Here is a 23,011-nt window from a genome sequence, read left to right as displayed (position 1 = left end):
AAGAAAGAAGTGGAGAAGAAACAAGAAGAGGAGAAAAAGAAAGAGTCAGAGAAGAAGAAACAAGAAGAAAAGAAAAGAGTGGAAGAGAAGAAAGAAGAAGAGAAGAGAAAACAAGCAGAGATCAAGGCCAAAGAAGGAGGGTAGACTCCTAAGGAAACCGGTGATCAAACCAAGCAGGTTGATTCCACCAATCCTATTGATCTAACTCTTGCATGTCTAACTCAATCAATAGATGAGTCTGAGCTGCTATGAAGCATTAAAATTGCACAGGAGAGATGGGAAGAATTGTGGAAGAAGAAAGAATAGGATGTCATACAATTTGTTGTTGACACCCTTACCAGTCTAATTCTCGGTACTAACCTCCCCATTACCGACTCCTCTCTATCCAAGCTCAAAATTCTTTGTACCATAGTGGAGGACCAGGTACAATGATTGGAGGATGTTGCTCAAGAAAATGCAAGAAAGAACCATGAAAAGGCACTCAATATTGCCTTAGTCAAGCAAATGAATGAACTCAGGACACAACTACTGAAGCAGAAGGATGATATCAATGTTTCTATGGGTGACAGTAAATTACTTTTGAATAAAATCTGCCAACCCCATCTGTTTTGTGAAGATATGCTCAAATAGAAAGCTTAACTCCAATCGGAGTTACAGGAATAAATTTGCAACTTCAAGATGCCCTATGATTTATTCACTATCTGTGGACAAACTGTTCATCATTTTCAGAATCAGACTACCAAGATGGACTTAGAAATCAGCAACTGGACTCAAGATCTGCAGGAGCTTCAACTGCTCCTATTGCCAAAACTGTAGGTTCTTCAGAGATGTTTTCTCAACTTGGAAGCTATCACGGTAACTCAAGAGATGAGTACCATCGATGAAATGGAAGAACTAGCAATCCAGATGAAGACTGAAAGTGATATTGCTACTTTGCTACTTGAGTCATGGACATTGGACATGAAGACTTTTGTGCAAAACTTTAAATTTGTTTTTGAGAAATTTCATTCCTTATTGTCATGAACATCTACTATTTTTATTTTATAAAAGGGATACTTTGCATTACTTTGTCATTGTTGGCAAAGGGGGAGTAGTGTACATTAAAATTTTGATGAGTGTTATCATTTTATGCACTTACTTGTAATTTTTGCAAAGGGAGGAGTATATATGCTTAGGGGGAGTAATTTTGATTATGGCATCATTTTTTGTAAAGCACTTAGATGTCAAAATTTTCCTAAGTGTTGCCATCAATGCCAAAGGGGGAGATTGTTGGTATTTTGATGATGTTTTGATTGTCATTGATGGACACACACTTACTTGATGTATGAGTTATGCTCAACTAGTAGTTGTTCCAACCAGTATTGTATGTCATTGAATGTGTAGTCTTTAGACTATCAGTATTTTGTAGAAAATGGTTTACTGATCATAGATTGACTGAAGACCCCAAGCGGTATGGGGATCTCAAGTGGAACGAAGGACCTGAGCGGTAGTCAATTTTTTTATCAGAATACTACGATCTTCCAGTTTCATTTTTGACAACCGATAATCGGTATATTGTATTAACTGATATATATGTGTGATAAGTTACCAACCGGTATTATTGTAATGTGTGATGAGTTATCATCCACCGACACTTTGGCGGTGTTTTTGTGTCATGTTACCAAATGTGTCTAGATGCACTCTACCTAGGAACTTATAGTCTAATCTTATTGGACTGACATGAATTCAGATTCCTTTATAAGGACATCTTGTGTAGGTTTTGTATGTGACACAGAAAAGGGAAGGTTATTATGTGCGATCATTGAAGAGAAGGTTAGGTCTGTGTGAAGAGATAGAGTGTGCAGATATAGAAGACTGAAGTAATGCTGAAATGCATTAACAAGGAGCTGTCAAGGATATAATTAAGCATATTGTGTTATTATCTAGATCATTCACTTGTTGATTACTCACATCTTCGACAAGTCTAAAACCCTTAACTAGGTAGGCTCAACAAAGCCTTTGTAAATACTCTAACAAGGTGGTTCACAACTGTGGATCTTAAATCCTCTAATGGGTAGTCTTTAACAGGAGTGGTTTTTCCCATTTGGGTTTCCACGTCAAATATCTTGTGTTATGGTGATTGTACTCTTATGGGTGAATGCTTTGCTTTCTATTTGGTTTGCATTTATCTTAACTGGTTTATTAGTGAATCTGTTCCACTGATTATCTGCTAAACTATTTAAGAGTTTGCTTCCATCATTTTTTGGCATACTAATTCACCCCCCGCTCTTAGTATTCATCAAGGTATGACTATGAGGTTATGTAAGGCTATTGAAGACAGGAAGAAGGATGAAGAAGACTTGAGTAGGAGACTTAATGATGCTGGAAATGAAAATCTAAGACTTGGTCATGAAAAATATATGCTAAAGACAGATCTGATTCACATGCAACATGATATAACTGAGCTTATGAGACAAAAGGGAATTTTGGAAAATGAGTTACCTACTGCAAATCAACACAAAGAGAAATTCAAGAAAAGTTCAGAGGAGCTTGATGACATGCTAAAAAGTCAGAAACCTAATGGAGATACTAATGGACTTGGATTTGAAGTTGGAGAAAGTTCAAGTACTGTAAACAATCATGATCATAGTAAACCGGTAAGACAACCTAGTGCTTATAAATTTAAAGGGAAATGCTTTAACTATAACAAGTATGGTCATAGAGAAAATCAGTGTAGATTTAGAAATAATCAGAATATTAATGCACCCACTAGTTAATGTTCCAAATGCAACAAAGTTGGTCATAATTCTAAAAATTGCAGAATGAATGTGAGATGCTATGTTTGTGGAAGATTTGGGCACTTATCTAATCAATGCAGAACACAAACTGGCATAGGGTATGGAAAGGCTATTCAAAAGAATAATTTAACTTGTTATGCTTGTAACAAGATTGGGCATATTGCAAAATTCTATAGAAGCAAGACTTCACTGACAAACAATAGATGATCCAGTTTGAAAGGCAAAGAAAAGGTAGATGAGGTAAAGCAAGAACTTTCAAAGAAATGGATTAAAAAGAGAGATCTAAAAGTTGATGAAACCATCTCTATACTAGTAGAACAGAGTAATCCTCCACCGGCAGGAGACTCTTCATCCAACTAAGAAATAACCCTTTGGGGGTATTGCAACAAGTTAAAAATCATGCAGATTACCCTCGGTTGATGGTGAGAAGATATACTTCTTCTCTACTGACAGATGAGTTAAGTTTTCACTTAACTGACGAGCATTTAATGTGGTTGGTGAGAGAAATGTCATTATAAATCAGCTGATTTCCCTCATTTTTGACTCACCGAGCATTCAAACTATAAGAGAGCATGAAAACTGAGCGAAGGTATTCAAGGCGAAGGCACGAAGTGATTTCTTCAGACATTTAAAATATTTTCAGGCAGCTAAAGTTATTTTTCAATGGCTTCTTCTTCTGCTCTTGAATTTTTTCTGAACCCTACCATTGTGCAAAATGTGAAATGCCCTAGGCCCATGTTTAAGATAATTCCCAAAATTGCTAAGCAAGATGACTCTGTAGGGGCATTTAAAAAAATTCCTAAATGTGTAGCATTTGCAAAAGACCCTAGGATTTATGTACATTGCAATATAGAAGAATTAGGTTTTGAAGAATTGATGAAAATGTTTACTAAGGTAGTTTGTGTTGAACATGGTGTTGTTAAACCCGAACACAAGATTATAGAAACTTTACGTTTTGTGGAGATATTGAACATCCCTCAATTTTTAGATGAATTAGTAAGAATTGTACTGAGTAGAGAACATGGAGAATTATTATGGTTGGATTATGTCTGCAAAATAACCTATCAAGCAATTATGGCAGTAATTGGTTTACCTTCAACCGACAACAGACCAGGTAAAACAAAGAATATTCCTAACAACAAAGTGGTGACCCTAACCGAAGCAACATTTGATAATAGATCACTAAGAGTGAATGATATTAAAGACACCAATGTGATATTTGTAAGTATGATGCTAGGATACAAGACCACACATGCTAACAGGCTAAATTTAGTATCTAGTCTCTATATACATAGTGCTTATGAGATGGTAAACAATAATGCAATGATTGATATGTGTGAATGGCTAAAAGATGAGCTTATTGAAAATTTGAAAAAGATTAAAGGAGATAAGAAAGGTACATTCCACTATGGAAATCTTTTGGTATGTTTGATGATGTACTTTGCTAAAGAGATCCCCGGTACAGGACCCAAAAACTTTAGATATGATATACCGGTAGGAAAACAACTTTAGGAAGCTTTTACTAGCATGGGAAATGCTAGAGACAACAACATAATAGATTACTTCAAAACCTTCCAAGCTAAGATGAAAAATAGAGAAAGGTTAGCACAAAGTGTAGTAGACAAATATGATAAAGAGATTTGTTTTGTTATCAAAAGAGATGAGACATGGATGGAGGTAGTACTCCCTAGGACTATCTGGGTGACTGAAATGGGATATGAGGTAGATCTTAACATTCTGGAGACATATGCAAAAGCTTTACTGGATGCACCAAGAGAACCATCAGAACAAGTTTTTGGTAGTGTTGAGACTATTGAGAGTAATGTGAATATGTTGAAGCAAAGGAAGAAAAGAGACAAATACATTAGAGAGGCTTCTAAGAAGGTAAAGAAAATCAAGGAAAATGTCATGAACATTAGTGGCATATCGGCTAGTGAGCTTGAAGGACTTCAACTAGAGGCACATATTTCACTGGTTGACACATCTTCTAGAATCGACAATGAGAAACCAGAAGAGTTTAGAAGAGTTGAAATGAGGAAGAGAAAAAATTCACCGGTACCCTCTCCTTCACCTAAGAGAGAAAGGACTCCGAGAAAGAAACAATAGGCACTAAGGGGACCACCAAAGAAACTGACACCAAAAAAGAAACAACCTGTTACCCCTTCTTTCAATGATTTAATGAATGAGATAACTAATGATGGAAATTTGGATAATGTGCACAAACTGTATAATGCATTTAATGACTCTGATACGGAAAGCATTGAGAACAACATTATTTTACATTTGGACATATATAAGAAAGTTCTAATTGAAGTTGTGGATGACTTACCAAATGAACTCTATAGAAGATTGGAAGCAAAAAGGATAGCAGTGATGGAGCTGGACAAGAAATTGAAAGTTGAAAAACTTCTAGTTGTACATCCTGTAAATTCAAAAGAGGAAATTGATGAATTAATTTCTAAGGCTAACTGATCTATTTTTGCTAGTGAGCACCGATAAGTAAGTTTAATGGCAAGAAGAGTAAAAGAGATTGCAGATGAGACTGTAGATAATTGGGACATATTTTTTGTGGAGAAGGAAAAACAAGAGGAAATGAACCGACCAAAAAGGACATTTAAAGTGTATTAAAAGGACAAGGACAAGGGCAAAGGAAAAATTGGTGGTGTTCCAAACATCAAGATTACTGACAATCTACCGCCACCTCTTGATACTGCATCGGTACACACAGATGATCCACCGATTATTAACACTGAAGGTGTTACACATGATGACACAAATCCTGAATCTGATATACTCTTCACCATGAATGTGGATACTCGGGAAGTAAATATTGTTGTGGATAAAGATAATGCAAAGATTAAGGTAGACAATGTTGATAGTGGCAACATGGCAAAGAAATTGGTAGAGACTATTGAAGTTGAGATCCCAACTCAACCTGAGAAACCTATGGAAGGTATAGATTTTGGCACAGGGCCACCAGAGACAGAGATACCGGCAGTTGAACTTACTGAGAAACCTACTGAGGCAGAGGTACACACTGAATCAGAGAAGTTGACAATTGTTGAGACATCAAAATAGTCTGAGAAACCTTTGCACGTTGAGATGAAACCCAGAGTAATCCTCTAACCGAAAATGCAAGTAAAGTGGTTACAACTAATGGAAGCACAGAGGTTATAAAGATAATTGGTCAGACATTTTGGACATCTACAAGTGAATTCAGACCTACTAATGTTACAGAGGTACTTCTGGATTCAATAAAAAATATAATGGATTGCAATGAATTGGCTTACAAGGTAATTGATAACACTGTACCTATTCTTAAAATGATTGCACCAAATTGTAACATAGATAATATTAAGGATTCTTTAGGTAAATTGGACACATTGTCCAAATTTATTGTTGACAGTGTAATAACCATTGATAAAGTGAATGAGGACACAATAAAGGAGAGAGTTGAAAAAGAGATGGACAAATTCTTTGAAGACACCAAAAAGAAGTGCACAGAACACTTGAATACATTATTACTGGCACTTAACTCTACAATTTTGGAGTACAAGGAGCTTTATAGGGAAACATGCAAACCCCACCTTCTGACATAGGACATAGATAAGGAGATCAACAGAACATAGAAAGAAATCAATGACATAGCTGATAATATAATTGGTTCATCCGAACTTATTTCAGTTATTGAGCAGGAAAAAGCAGGTTTTGAGGAGAAATTAGAGAAACTTGAGAAAAAAAAGGCAAGGATAAGGTCTAATGCCCGAGAACTTAAGAATAAACTTGGTCCCAAGTTGGACAATCTTATCTCTCAAAGAATTGAAACCTCTAAGGCATTACTTCAAGGAATGCGATCACCGGAAGATCACATGCACTATCTCACCAGCAAGATCCAACAGCCTGAGGCAACCTTGAATGACAACAAAAGGTTTATGCAGAGTCTAAACCTAGTTTTGGCAGATATTTTTCAGATTGTAACCAACCGGTTATAGACTTTGAGGTGAAATTTTGCACTCGTTTGACTATTTTTGACAACCTTTATCATTGATGTCAAAGTGGGAGTAGTGGAGAGAAAAATACTTATTCAAAAGAGATCATTTGCTCAAGGGGAGCACATCTTTTTGGAAACTTTTTGGACTTCAGTTTTTAGATTTTTCTCATGAGTATTGCCATCAATGCCAAAGGGAGAGATTGGTGGCATTCTACAGTCTTATGAGAATATTTCATGTTTTCATTGATGGGAACCAACTGGCATTCATCTGGAAAGCCACCAACAGTTACGAGCACTGGCAATACACTTCTACATACACTGGCATGCACTTCACCGAAAGCAGCAATAATGCATATCGACACTCAAGCCAACATGGAATATAAAATTGTTTATTGTTTTATAATGTAATTATCTCTTGTAAAAGCCGACATGGTATATTGTAAAAGAGTCACATATGTATGTGATCTTATAGGTCATTTTGTAATGTGATGAGATGAGAGAGAAAGGAATATAGATGATATTTTGTATAAGGTGATATAGTTGACAATGAAGGTTTTGGTTATAGACTGAGCTTAAACCGGTACTGAACTTGGCATAGTTGATGCTAATCTGAAACAATACATTGTATTGGATTTTGATAATCTATTTTGTAAGTCAATGAGACTTCTATTTTGTAGTTGAGTAGTGAGCTCTAGGCGGCTAGCCTTCCTGCATGTGCAGGCCCCTCATTGTAAGTAATATTTATTCATTGGCTAGTGAGTGAATATTGTGGGTCACAAATCCCACTGAGGTTTTTCCCACACCGGCTTTCCTTGTTAAATATCTTGTATTATGGTGTGTTTTCTATGCTATCTCTGTTATTCTTATTTGCTTCATTAATTCTTATTTATAGATACACTATTTTGGGATACAAAGTTCTTAATAAGTTTCAATATTTTGCTAACTGGTTAGACACTGATTCACCCCCCCCCCTCTCAGTGTCTTTGGTACTGTCATTGACTCTAACAATTGGTATCAGAGCCTGGTCCTCTATTTTCAAAATCCTAATAGCTTGAAGAAGATTCTGACATCGGTACAGATGGAGAACTTAAGAAAACAATTGGAAGGAGCTCTTGTAGATTATGATGCAGAGAAATTGAAGAATATCAAACTTGAAGATGATCTAAGGACTACACAAGAATTCATTAAAGGACTTCAAGAGAATTTTGCTATAGCACAAAATAAAAGAAAAGAACTTCATGAGAAGATGCAGAAAGATGATGATGAAAAAGAAACTCTTAATGAACTTGCAAACAAATTGAGATAGGAAAACAGTAATATGAAGAATGAAATGCAAGATATCACTATGAGGTTATGTAAGGATATTGAAGATAGGGAGAAGAATGAAGAAGACTTGAGTAGGAGACTTGATGATGCTGGAAATGAAAATTTAAGACTTAGTCATGAAAATGATATTCTAAAGACAGGTTTGATTCACATGCAACATGATATAATTGAGCTTATGAGACAAAAGAGAATTCTGGAAAATGAGTTAGCTATTGCAAATCAACACATAGAGTAATTCAAGAAAAGTTTAGAGGAGCTTGATGACATGCTAAAAAGTCAGAAACCTAATGGAGATACTAATGGAATTGGATTTGAAGTTGGAGAAAGTTCAGGTACTGCAAACAATCATGATCACAGTAAACAGGTAAGACAACCTAGTGCTTATAAATTAAATGTGAAATGCTTTAACTGTAACAAGTATGGTCATAGAGAAAATCAGTGTAGATTTAGAAACAATCAAAATATTAATGCACCCACCAGTCAATCTTCCAAATGCAACAAAGTTGGTCATAATTCAGAAAATTGCAGAATGAATGTGAGATGCTATGTTTGTGGAAGATTTGGGCACTTATCTAATCAATGTAGAATGCAAATTGGCATAGGATATGGAAAGGCTATTCAAAAGAATAATGTAACTTGTTATGCTTGTAAAAAGATTGGGCATATTGCAAAATTCTGTAGAAGCAAGACTTCACTGGCAAAAAATAAAGGATCCAGTTTGAAAGGCAAAGAAAAGGTAGATGAGGTAAAGCAAGAATTTTCAAAGAAATGGATTAAAAAGAGAGATCTAAAAGTTGATGAAACTGTCTCCATATTGGTAGAATAGAGTAATCCTCCATCGGAAGGAGACTCTTCATCCAAGTGAGAAGTAACCCTTTGGGGGTATTGCAGCAAGTTGAAAATCATGCAGATTACTCTCGCTTGATGGTGAGAAGATAGACTTCTTCTCTACTGACAGATGAGTTAAGTTTTCACTTAACCAATGAGCATTTAATGCAGTTGGTGAGAGAAATGTCATTATAAATCAGCTAATTTCCCTCATTTTTGACTCACCGAGCATTCAAACTATTAGAGAGTGCGAAACTGAGCGAAGGCTTTCAAGGCGAAGGCACGAAGTGATTTCTTTAGACATTTAGAATATTTTCAGGCAGCTAAAGTTATTTTTCAATGGCTTCTTCTTTTGCTCCTGAATTTATTCTTGTAAAGCGGAAAATCGCGGTCAAACCCTAGTTGTTCTCCCCTCTTCTAACTCCAAGGAGAGAGAAGGGAGGTTCGCTAGGATTCGATGGGTTTTCACTTAGGGGAAAGACTTTACATTCAAAAGAGGGGTTGAAACTCATAAGATCCAATCCCACGTAATGCAAGATTGGATGCTAAATGAATTTCAAGGGTTAGGAAAGCAAGGCTACCCTCTTTTGTAAAGAATGTTGATTAAGGAAATTAAGCTAAGGATGCATAGAAAGTCATAAAGATTCGCTTATAAACTGAGTTCGGGTTATAGGATGAAGCTGCAGACCTGGAATTAGCAGTAAAATGTCGATACGGCGCTGTCCTGCAAATTTGAGCAAAAGTTGTCGGGACGATGGCGCCCGGCGCCACGGTCCTCCGAAAAATCCGCGAAACGAAGGGGGATCTGTTCATCTCTGCACAAGGATTCCAGATCTTCAATTTCAGCCACGTACCTGCAACCTACACACAGAAAAGCGAAGATGATTGGGGGGTTAGGGATTAGGGGTTTGCCTTTAGGTCAAACCCCGGTTTTGGAATTAACCAAGAAATGAGCAAGAGCTGTAAATGTAAATGACTGTAATGTAAAACAAGTACTAATACCTTGTTCTAAGGATGTTTGTATCCTTATGTGCAAATGTTTAGATGTTGTATATTGTAGTATGTAGCATGTAATAAGTGATCTCCTCTTCAATGGTTGAATCCTTGACTTGAATGCAACACTTAGCCTTGAATGGAGACTTGGAATGATCAATTGCTTGAATGCTTGAATGCTTGAATGCTTGAATGCTTGAGTATAGTTTCCACGCCTTTTCCCTCATATCGAATGAAAGAGGAAAATGTAGTTTATATACTTGTCATTTAGGGCTGATAGACTGATTTTCCCGACCTTAGGCCGACCAGGGAAGTATATTTCCAAATTGCAATAAAAAAGACCCGATATCACTTAGGAAACCGGGCCCAAAATAGGACCCAGGGACCAGGGCGCTGGGCGCCATGGTCCTGGAGGACCAGGGCGCTGGATGCCTTGGTCCTGAGGGACCAGGGCGCTGGGCGCTCTGGTCCCACCTCCCGGGACATTAGGGTGCAAGGAGGTTCAGGCCAGGGTGCTTGAAAAATGTAGTTTTCAGTGTCGTGAGCAAGTTTTGGGGTCTCCATTCAGGTTGCGTGTTGCGTCGCCATCGTGAAGACCGAAATGCAGTCGAAATTGCAAGTGTCACAATTTTAGGACGCTACATTTAGCCCCCACTTTAGCGGGAGTATTTATGCTCATACTTTCGGTAAAGTACAAGGAAACAACGTTGAAAGACTTTCACCACGTCAAGGAGGCAAGACACACCAAGCCCCTAGTGGACTAAGGATCTTACGAATTTGATTGACAAAGTAAAAGGGAAGATCACGAGGAAGAACCATGACTGTCAGTAGTAAGGTTCCCTCACTATGAGTCATGCAAAGGAAATACCAAAAATCTTCAAGACAAAGCTAAGTTTGCCAAGAAATTTTCAAGTATCTTTGAAAGGATAGACAGGGTGTATGCCCCCCTATGTTAAAGCGATCGCACACGCCTCAACGGGGGTGATTGTTTTAACGTAGTGATACACATAAGAAATGAGAAAGGAAAGGAGCACGTTATCGCAAGGATTTAGCCCCCAAGTGTGAGATAAACCCAAGGATAATAAACACAAACACAAAGCACGAGGTGACTTCGCTTTCCTCGGGGTCAGTATGCTGTATGATAAGTCATGTATATATCATATGTATGTATGCATAATTGTTCTTCATTCCCCAATCAAGGAAGGTCACCTAGAAGAAGGGAACACATGTGTCTTTTGAGTCAACATGAGAGAGATCGAGAGATCTCAATGCTTTGCATCGTCCTCAAGTAGACAACACTAAGGATGACAAATAGAAGAATGAGAATAAAATATAGAAGAAATAACAAAAGAGAGGGGGAGAGAGTTTGCTATGCTAATGTAACTAGTCTAGCATGTCATCTATCCCCCGATCTTGCTGATCAATGTTTCGGGAAGGCAGGGAACACGCTAGAGGAGGAACATCCAACATAGCAGATGGAGCTATCACAAGATCCAAACAAGGGCTATGTTCATGTTCCAAGCCACATTGTTCTTGTCTAGGAGCTAGGATAAGTGCTTTAGAAAATTCATTAGATAAATGGTTATCAACATCAACAAGTTCATATTCACTATCAGAAGCAAGAGGAGTAATATTTTCATCTATATCATCATCAAGATTTATAAAAATAGGATCTTTAACTCGCACAGGATCAAGACCATCATGCATCTTATGTTTAGGAGATTTAGGCTCAATATCCGGCTGAGGGGAAAATGGAATAATGTTTGTTGAAGGTGTTTTTGGAGATTGTGAAGTTTGAGAAGTAGCTGCTTGAGCCCTAAGACGACGCTTTCGCCGGCGTTCACGTGCAGAACGATTACGTCTAGTCTTAGTAGGAAGTGTAGAAGATAGAGGAGGAGGAATGTTCTCATCCCTATCACTTGGGTGTTTAGGTTGTGGTCTCTTAGGTTGGATAATAGGAGAAGAAGAAGGTCTCTTCTCTCTATAGAAGGCAGGAGGAGGAACTGCTCCATATAAAGGAAGAATTTTTGGTTTAGGAAGAAGACCGAGTCCATCATGACGAGGAGGTATAGGTCTATTTTTAGAAGATTTATTAGGCATAGACATAGTCGCATCCATAGGGACGGTTTGGGAATCTTCTTGGGGAAAGACATTAGTTTTGTCTTTCAAAGGAAGGATTTCCTTCTCAAGAATGATAGGAATGTCAAGTTTAGGTGCTCTAGGTTCACTTAGAGATAGGATCATATCTGTTTTCCACTTTTGATAAGATTTGAAAAGATGATCACTTCGCGGAGGAAGAGATTGGAATTGTTTAGGCCAAAAGTAATCAATAGGAATGCTAGAGGTTCTTTCAGCTGGTTTAAAGAGACTATGATTGACAGTAACAACTTCACCATTATGGGGAAATTTTAAACACTTATGAATAGGAGAAGCAATAGCTTTCATGGAAGATAGCCAAGGATAGCCAAGCTTCACACGAAATTGTTCGGAAGAAGGAATAATAGCAAAGTTCACATCAAGAGATTTATTATGGACCTCAATAGGCAATGTAATAGAACCAATTGCAGGAGAAGAAAATGCATCAAATAATTTCACAATCACATCTGTTTTGTCATAGATCACTTGATTCAATTGCAAAGTAAAAAGAAATTCTTCAGTAATAACATTAACCATGCACGAAGGATCAATAAGCACTCCACGGCAAGGCATATTCTTGACTTTTGCAACTATGTATAAAGGACCATCAGGTGCCCTAATGGTTTCGCTAGAATCAAATGTGATGGAAGGTTCTTTAGGGTTTTCTTGCTGCTCTACAAAGTTAATCACATTCGGAGTCATAGACACAAGACCATCAGATGAGAGAGAGGAATCATTAGCCTCAATCACATTAGAAGTATGAGAAGTATGAGAAGGTAATGGATCAGTAAAAATCTGAAGATTTTGGTTAGGAGGAGCTACAGATGTGTTGCCTTTATCATTCACTCCAGAAACAGAAATAGTATTATTATCAATCAAATCTTGAATTTTACCCTTTAGAGAAAAACATTTTTCAGTATCATGCCCAGGCTAACGATGAAAGTGACAAAAAGCTTTGTGATCAAAATAAGGTGAAGTAATCTTTGCAGGATCAATTTGTCTTATAGGAGGAAGGGTAAGCACATTTTGTCCCAATAACTTATTCATAATATCATGCAATGATTCATTCAAAGGAGTATACTTTCTTTCTTTCTTGAAAAATTTAGAAATAGGAGGCACACCTGATGCTGCATTCACATTGTTGTTGATGATGTTTTCATTGAATTTGATGGAATCTCTGTTCGGTTTAAACTTCCCAAATGGTTGTTGACTGCTATCACCCTTATCACTCGGAGCCATAGGATGTGATTGTTCCATTTGACTCACAGTCAGTTGATAATTGTGAAGAGTGGCGCACAACTGTTGGAAAGAAGTAAACTCAGAAAAGAGGAGTTTGTCTCGAATATCTTTTTGCAAATTAGAAATAAAGATTCTTTGAATATCATTATCAGGCACTGGAAAAGAAATTTGAGCATACAAATGCTTATATCTACCAATGAAATCAGTCACTTTTTCTTTAACACCTTGTTTACAATGCATCAAATCAATCAAAGTAACTTTAGGACTTATATTATTTTGAAATTGTTGAATGAAAGCATTTGCAAGTTGTTCGAAAGAAGTAATAGAATAAGAAGGCAACGAGCAATACCATTGTAGGGCTTTGTCTCTTAATGTTCTAGTAAATAGTTTTGCAAGCAACCTTTGGTCATAAGCAAAATCAGTACATATTGTTTGAAAAGTCTTAACATGTGTTAGAGGATCTCCTTTACCATTATAAAGTTCCAAATGTAGGATTTCAACATGCTTAGGAGGAATAGCTCGAACAATGTCAAGAGAAAGTGGGCTCGCAACATCAAATGTGGGCACACTAAACTTAGATTGATTCATAGAGGCAATTTGTTGCTATAAAGAAGAGACAATTTGTGCAAGATTATTAATGGTAGCTTCAGTCAAAGAGTTCATATTAGGTGTGTTAGATTGAGATGGAGGTGTGATGTTATTGAAAGATGGTAAAGAGTAAGGTGGTGGGACCCTATGATAGTCAACCATAGGGGATGATTGGATAGGAGGAACACTACAAGGAGGAATGGAATGGTTAAATGAATTGCCCCCTTGTGTCATGTTCATTTGTGAAGATGTAATAGGAACACTTATTGAAGGAATGAATGAAGAAGTCAAATTGAATGAAGGAATAGGGTTAATTGAAGAAGTAGGATTGCCCCCATGACTAGTGATCACAGGAGGAATGTCTTGTATAGAGGTAGCCATGATGTTTGATGTAAAGGTAGGTAAACTAGCAATAGAAGTGGTCAAAGGAATAGAATGATTGTCTTGTGTAGGAGGTTGTGTATAACCTAAAGATTCAGCACAACTCTTCATAGACATCACGTTCGAATTCACAATGTGTGAAATACCAAGCAAAATATCAATTCCATTCTTATCACTTTGAAGCATACGTTTTAGACCCTCAATTAAAGGAAGAGCTTGACTATCAGGATACTCATGAGACATCCATTGGTGAAAATCGTCAAATTGGTTATCCAATTTGGAAAGTTGTTCAACAGAAACTTCATGGGGAGCTTCTTCATCATTAGGAGGATTAGAGGAATTACCCATGTCCTCGTTAAAAAGACTACTCAAATTAGGTTCCATCTCCTCAGTAGTTAAACCTCGGAAAGACTTAATTCTACGGCTTCGTCTAACGGGAATAGTGTAAGTAGGGCTTTTTGTTGTAAAACTCATGCACTAGAGAGAGAGAAAAGATTTTGAATTTAGAGGTAGCAATTTTTAGTAAAAACAGCCAATCTTCCAGATTTAAGCTGTTAAATGCAATCACAACAGTCTCCCGAAATTTCGGAAAAAATGTCCAGGACCGTGGCGCTCGGAGTGCAACACGGTCCTTGCAACTTTTTTCGAAATTTGCAAGGATGAAAGGTATGATGGTTTTAGAGCTAATCTGAAAAAATTGAGTGATTTTACGATCTATAGATAGGCCAAATTAAAGTTGCAATCTCAAAATTAAACCCTATCAAGATTGTCGAAAAATGCAAAATTTTGAATTTTGAAAAAGAGAGGGAAACTGAAATTTTGAATTTTATGATTTTAGAGGGAATGTCAAAAGCAGTGCAAGTTTTGAAATTTAAAAATTGATTCAATTTCACGCAAAATTCAATTTTGAAAGCGGAAATCAAAGTTGTTGTAATTAGGCACTTAATTTCAAAAGTCACAAAATGCAAATATTTGAATAAAGCACTGAAATTTCGAATGAATGCAAACACAATTTTCAGATTTAGGACAGTAAGAACACAATTTTGACACAAAATTTCAGTTTCGATAATTTTTGAATGATTAGGAGCCTTAGACCACGCAATCACAAGACCAACTTTGACTGTAATTTTGAAAGTGTTATAATTGACAAAATCGGCCAAAATTCTGGATTTTAGCAGGAAAATACAGCAAGATCTCGCTCCCGAAATTTTGGAAAAAATGTCGGGGACGATGGCGCTCGGAGTGCAACATGGTCCTCGCAACTTTTTTCCAAATTTTCAGGGATGAAAGATATTGTGATTTTATTGCGGAATCCAAAGTTACAGCTGATTTGGAGATGTTTTGATTGGTCAAATTGTCGGACAAAGGTTGAATCAAGAGGGTTTCAAAAATTAGGGTTTTGACTTTTAACCACTTAATTTTCAGAATTAAAGCACAAATATGAATTGATAATTTGTAATAGAAGGACAGATCTGAAACAAGCATTAACATTTAGACATTTCGCAAGTTTAATTACTAAAAAGAAATTTTAGGGTTTTAATGCAATCACCTCTAAAACTTTGCAAAAGATCAAACATGGAAATGTAATCAATTTTTTCAGATCTAAGCATGAAAAATCAGAAAGGATGTTCACGTCGGGTTCACCAAAATGTAAAGCGGAAAATCGCGGTCGAACCCTAGTTGTTCTCCCCTCTTCTAACTCCAAGGAGAGAGAAGGGAGGTTCGCTAGGATTCGATGGGTTTTCACTTAGGGGAAAGACTTTACATTCAAAAGAGGGGTTGAAACTCATAAGATCCAATCCCACGTAATGCAAGATTGGATGCTAAATGAATTTCAAGGGTTAGGAAAGCAAGGCTACCCTCTTTTGTAAAGAATGTTGATTAAGGAAATTAAGCTAAGGATGCATAGAAAGTCATATAGATTCGCTTATAAACTGAGTTCGGGTTATAGGATGAAGCTGCGGACCTGGAATTAGTAGTAAAATGTCGATACGGCGCTGTCCTGCAAATTTGAGCAAAAGTTGTCGGGACGATGGCGCCCGGCGCCACGGTCCTCCGAAAAATCCGCGAAACGAAGGTGGATCTGTTCGTCTCTGCACAAGGATTCCAGATCTTCAATTTCAGCCGCATACCTGCAACCTACACATAGAAAAGCGAAGACGATTGGGGGGTTAGGGATTAGGGGTTTGCCTTTAGGTCAAACCCCGGTTTTGGAATTAACCAAGAAATGAGCAAGAGCTGTAAATGTAAATGACTGTAATGTAAAACAAGTACTAATACCTTGTTCTAAGGATGTTTGTATCCTTATGTGCAAAGGTTTAGATGTTGTATGTTGTAGTATGTAGCATGTAATAAGTGATCTCCTCTTCAATGGTTGAATCCTTGACTTGAATGCATCACTTAGCCTTGAATGGAGACTTGGAATGATCAATTGCTTGAATGCTTGAATGCTTGAATGCTTGAATGCTTGAATGCTTGAGTATAGTTTCCACGCCTTTTCCCTTATATCGAATGAAAGAGGAAAATGTAGTTTATATACTTGTCATTTAGGGCTGATAGACTGATTTTCCTGACCTTAGGCCGACCAGGGAAGTATATTTCCAAATTGCAATAAAAAAGACCCGATATCACTTAGGAAACCGGGCCCAAAATAGGACCCAGGGACCAGGGCGCTGGGCGCTCTGGTCCCACCTCCCGGGACATCAGGGTGCAAGGAGGTTCAGGCCAGGGTGCTTGAAAAATGCAGTTTTCAGTGTCGTGAGCAAGTTTTGGGGTCTCCATTCAGGTTGCGTGTTGCGTCGCCATCGTGAAGACCGAAATGCAGTCGAAATTGCAAGTGTCGCAATTTTAGGATGCTACAATTCTGAACCCTACCATTGTGGAAAATGTGAAACACCCTAGGCCTATGTTTAAGATAATTCCCAAAATTGCTTAGTAAGATGACTCTGTAGGGGCGTTTTAAAAATTCCTAAAGGTGTAGCATTTCCAGAAGACCCTAAGATTTATATACATTGTAAAATAGAGGAATTAGGTTTTGAAGAATTGATGAAAATGTTTACTAAGGTAATTTGTGACGAACATGGTGTTGTTAAACCCAAACACAAGATTATAGAAACTCTAGGTTTTGTGGAGATACTGAACATCCCTCAATTTTTAGAGGAACTAGTAAGAATTGTACTGAGTAGAGAACATAGACAATTCTTATGGTTGGATTCTATCTGCAAAATAACCCGACAAGCAATTAGGGCAGTAATTGGTTTACCCTCAACCGACAACAGACCTGATAAAACAAAGAATATTCCTAACAACAAAGTGATGACCCTAACTGGAGCAACATCTGACAATAGATTACTAAGAGTGAATGATATTAAGGACATCAATGTGAGATTTGTAAGTATGGTGCTAGGATATAAGACCACACATGCTAATAGGCTAAATTCAGTTTCTAGTCTCTGTATACATAGTTCTTATGAGATGGTAAACAACAATGCAATTATTGATGTGTGTGAATGGCTAAAAGATGAGCTTATTGACAATTTGAAAAAGATTAAAGGAGATAAGAAAGGAACATTCCTCTTTGGAAATCTTTTGGTATGTTTGATGTTGTACTTTGCTAAAGAGATCCCCGGTACAGGACCTAAAGACTTTGGATATGATATACCGGTACGAAAAAAACTTCAAGAAGATTTTACCGGCATGGGAAATGCTAGAGACAATAGCATAATAGATTACTTCAAAACCTTCCAAGCTAAGATGAAAAATAGAGAAAGGTTAGCATAGAGTGTAGTAGACAAATATGATAAAGAGATTTGTTTTGTTATCAAAAGAGATGAGACATGGATGGAGGTAGTACTCCCTAGGACTATCTGGGTGACTAAAATGGGATATGAGGTAGATCTTAACATTCTGGAGACATATGCAAAAGCTTTGTTGGATGCACTGAGAGAACCATTAGAACAAGTTTTTGGTAGTGTTGAGACTATTGAGAGTAATGTGAATATGTTGAGGCAAACGAAGAAAAGAGACAAATACATTAGAGAGGCTTCTAAGAAGGTAAAGGAAATCAAGGAAAATGTCATGAACATTAGTGGCATATCAGCTAGTGAGCTTGGAAGACTTCAACCGGAGGCACATATTTCACCGGTTGACACATCTTCTTGAACCGACAGTGAGAAACCAGAAGAGTTTAAAAGAGTTGAAAGGAGGAAGAGAAAACCTTCACCGGTACCCTCTCCTTCACCTAAGAGAGCAAGGACTCTGAGAAAGAAACAACAGACAGTAAGGGGACCACCAAAGAAACTAACACCAAAGAAGAAACAACAACCTATTACCCCTTCTTTGAATGATTTATTTAATGAGATAACTAATGATAGAAATTTGGCTAATGTGCACAAACTTTATAATACATTTAATGACTCTGATAGAGAAAGCATTGAGAACAAAATTATTTTACATTTGGACATATATAAGAAAGTTCTAATTGAAGTTGTGGATGACTTACCAAATGAACTCTATAGAAGATTGGAAGCAAAAAGGATAGCAGTGATGGAGCTGGACAAGAAACTGAAAGTTGAAAAACTACTAGCTGTACATCCTATAAATTCAAAAGAGGAAATTGATGAATTAATTTCTAAGGCTATCCGATCTGTTTTTGGCAGTGGGCACCGACAAGTAAGTTTAATGGTAGGAAGAGTAAAAGAGATTGCAGATGAGACTGCAGATAATTGGGACATATTTTTTGTGGAGAAGGAAAAATAAGAGGAAATGAACTGACCGAAAAAGACATTTAAAGTGTATCAGAAGGACAAGGACAAGGGAAAAGGAAAAATTGGTGGTGTTCCAAACATCAAGATTACTAACAATCTACCGCCACATTTGGATACTGCACCGATACACATGGATGATCCACCGATTATTGACACTGAAGGTGTTACACACGATGACACAAATCCTGAATCTGAGATACTCTTCACCATGAATGTGGATACTCAGGAAGTAAATATTATTGTGGATAAAGATAATGCAGAGATTAAGGTAGACAATGTTGATAGTGGCAATTAGGCAGAGAAACCGATAGAGACTATTGAAGTTGAGATCTCAACTCAACCTGAGTAACCATTAGAAACTGAGAAACCTACTAAAGGTATAGATGCTGGCACAAGGCCACTGGAGACAAAGATATTGGCAACTGAGCTTACTGTGAAACCTACTGAAGTGGAGGTACACACTGAATTAGAGAAACCAGTAATCACTAAGACATAAGAACAGTCTGAGAAACCTTTGTAGGTTGAGATGCAAACCCAGACTGATCCTCTGGCCGAAAATGCAAGTAAAGTGGTTATAACTGATTGAAGCATAGAGGTAATAAAGACAATTGGTTAGAGATCTGGGACATCTACAAGTGAATTTAGACCTACCAATGTTACAGAGGTACTTTTGGATTCAATCAAAAAGATAATGGATTTCAATGCATTGTCTTACAAGGCAATTGATAACACTGTACCTATTCATAAAGTGATTGCACCAAATTATAACATAGATAATATTAAGGATTCTTTAGGTAAATTGGACACATTGTCCAAATTTATTGCTGACAATGTAATAACCATTGATAAAGTGAATGAGGACATAATAAAGGAGAGAGTTGAAAAAGAGAAGGACAAATTCTTTGAAGACACCATAAAGAAGTGCACATAACACTTGAATACATTATTACCAACACTTAACTCTATGATTTTGGAGTAGAAGGAGCTTTATAGGGAAACATGCAAACCCCACCTTCTGACTGAGGACATAGATAAGGAGATCAACAGAACACAGATAAATTGATGGCATAGCTGATAATATAATTGGTTTATCTAAACTTATTTCAATTTTTGATTAATGAAAAAGTAGGTTTTGAAGGGGCCCCAAAACCCTTTACAAGCAAGACTAAAATAGCAAAGCCACGAGAAACAGAGAGAACAGAACAAAAGGAAAAAACCAGTGGAAATTTGATGAAAACCCACAAAAGCCCCTAAAAGCCAGCAGGCCATCCAAGAATCAGATTTTATCTAGGGTGCTGCTAATTTCTTGCAGCTTTTTGATGTTGTCTTTGAGGTTGGGAGGGTCCTTGGCCACAATAGCCACAACTTTCTTGATACTGGCCTTGGTTCTCTTCGCAGTTCTGCCCGCCGGGGTAGTATCACCACCACATCCAATCTAGATGGTCTCCTCCTCCAGGTCAAGATCCACAATTGGTTTAGGAGTATGGTCAAAGACCTTGGCAATGTCTTCCGGGTTTTTGGTGACTGCAGAGAGGATACTTGGGATAATTCCCATCAGCGTTTTCATCACTTTTTTTCCCTCTTCGAGCGATTTTACCTTATTCTCCATTTCCTGCTTCCAATTAATATGCTCTTTGTTTTCATCCTCCCTCTTTTTATCCAATTTATCCCTTGCTTCTCCAAGTTTTTCAGGGTTTCATAAGTCCATCTGTCGAAATTCATTCTGGCCTCCAAGAGCTTCTTGAGAGTATCCAAGATAAGCCCCTCACCAGCACTATCCTTGGCCTTGATATCCCTTTCCTCAGTCAGGTTCTTTTCGGAGCCTTTGTTTGTTTCCTTCTTAGAATTAACTTTGGTTTCCTCATTATCCTTGGGAGCCGTCTCCTCCATCAGATGGCTATTGTCCTTACCAGGGTGATCACTTGGAATAGGGCTATCTTGACCAGGCTCAGAATCTCCAGGCTTATTTCAGTTATTGAGAAGGAAATAGTAGGTTTTGAGGAGAAATTAGAGAAACTTGAGAAAGAAAAGGCAAGGATAAGGTCTAATTCCTGAGAACTTAAGAATAAACTTGGTCCCAAGTTGGACAATCTTATCTCTCAGATAATTGAAATCTCTAAAGCATTACTTCAAGGAGAGTGATCACTGGAAGATCACATGCACTATCTCACCGGCCCAATCTAACAGAATGAGGCAACCTTGAACAACATCAAAAGGTTTATACAAAGTCTAAACTTGGTTTTGGCAGATATTTTTAAGATTGTAACCAACCGGTTACAGACTTTGAGGTGAAATTTTTGCACTTGTTTGACTATTTTTGACAACCTTTTTCATTGATGTCAAAGTGGGATTAGTGGAGAGAAAAATGCTTATTCAGAAGAGATCATTTTCTCAAGGGGAGCACATCTTTTTGGAAACTTTTTGGACTTCAATTTTTGGAACAGTTTTTGGATTTTTCTCATGAGTGTTGCCATCAATGCCAAAGGGGGAGATTTTTGGCATTCTACACTCTTATGAGAATAGTTGATGTTGTCATTGATGGAAACCAATTGACATTCATCTGGCAAGCCACTGGTAGTTACTGGCACTAGAAATACACTTCTACATACACCGACAGGCACTTCACCGACAGTGGCAATAATGCATAGTGACACTCAAGCCAACATGGAATAAACTTTTGCTTATTGTTTTATAATGTAATTATCTCTTGTAAAAGCCGACATGGTATATTTTAAAAGACTCATATATGTATGAGATCTTATAGGTCATTTTGTAATGTGATGAGATGAGAGAGATAGGGATATATATGATATTTTGTATAAGGTGATATAGTTGACAGTAAAGGTTTTGGTTATAGATTGAGCTTAAACCAGTACTGAACTTGGCATAGTTGATGTTGATCTAAAGTAGTACATTGTATTGGATTTTGATAATCCATTTTGTAAGTCAGTGAGACTTCTATTTTGTAGTTGAGCAGTGAGCTTTAGGCTGCTAGCCTTCCTGCATGTGCAGGCCCCTCATTGTAAGTAATATTTATTCATTGGCCAATGAGTGAATATTGTGTGTCACAAATCCCACTGAGGTTTTTCCCACACTGGGTTTCCTCGTTAAATATCTTGTGTTATGGTGTGTTCTCTATGTTGTCTCTGTTATTCTTATTTGCAGCATTAATTCTTATTTAGCAATACACTAGTTTCGGATACAAAGTTCTTAATAAGTTTAAATATTCTGCTAACCGGTTAGACACTTATTCACCCCCCTCTCAGTGTCTTTGGGACTGTCATTGATTCTAACACAATGCATCTGGAAAAATGTAGTATTTTAATTGGCATTTCATTTTGGTTGAATATTTTGTTTTGGGGAGCTAGAGGAAGATAGTTAGATGCCTCAAGAACCTTATTCCTGAATCTGAGCCTCTAGTCATGATTTTCATGTGAGTTAGAAGATCTGATGTATAGGTTTAAGGGCTGAATAGTGTGGAATGACTATCTTGGATAGTTGATCATTTACGAAATTGATGGAGTAATTTTGGTGATTTTTCTTGTGATCGAGGATGTTTAGCAAACATGTGTGAAGTATGTTGACAATTATTTTTTGTCCACATATGCATTGGTATTCAGATTGAGCTGACTATGTATTTACGTTTCATTATATGTTATATGTTCTTGAAGCTGACATGTAGAAGACCTAATTTCATGTTGCAGATATATAAGACCGATGAATATGATCATTTTGAATATCGGTGGTTGTGTAGAAAGTGGTTTTGATTGATTATGTGTAGTTTCACATGCACAAGTGAAGGATTTATGCTCTAGAATATTGAAGAATAGTAGACCAGAGTAGTGTAGCAAAGCAGTGTGAGATTAAGCATTTTGTGTTTAACCAGAACTATTTTTTGGCATTTGTAGATGCTATTTCTCAATCCAAACATTCTAATTATCTTTTGTAAAAGATATTGTAAGATAGTGAGTCTTCCTAGGGTTGTA

The sequence above is a fragment of the Cryptomeria japonica genome, chromosome 10 (genome assembly GCF_030272615.1).
Source record: "Cryptomeria japonica chromosome 10, Sugi_1.0, whole genome shotgun sequence".
Lineage (NCBI taxonomy): Eukaryota > Viridiplantae > Streptophyta > Pinopsida > Cupressales > Cupressaceae > Cryptomeria > Cryptomeria japonica.
This window is presented reverse-complemented; position numbering follows the sequence as displayed.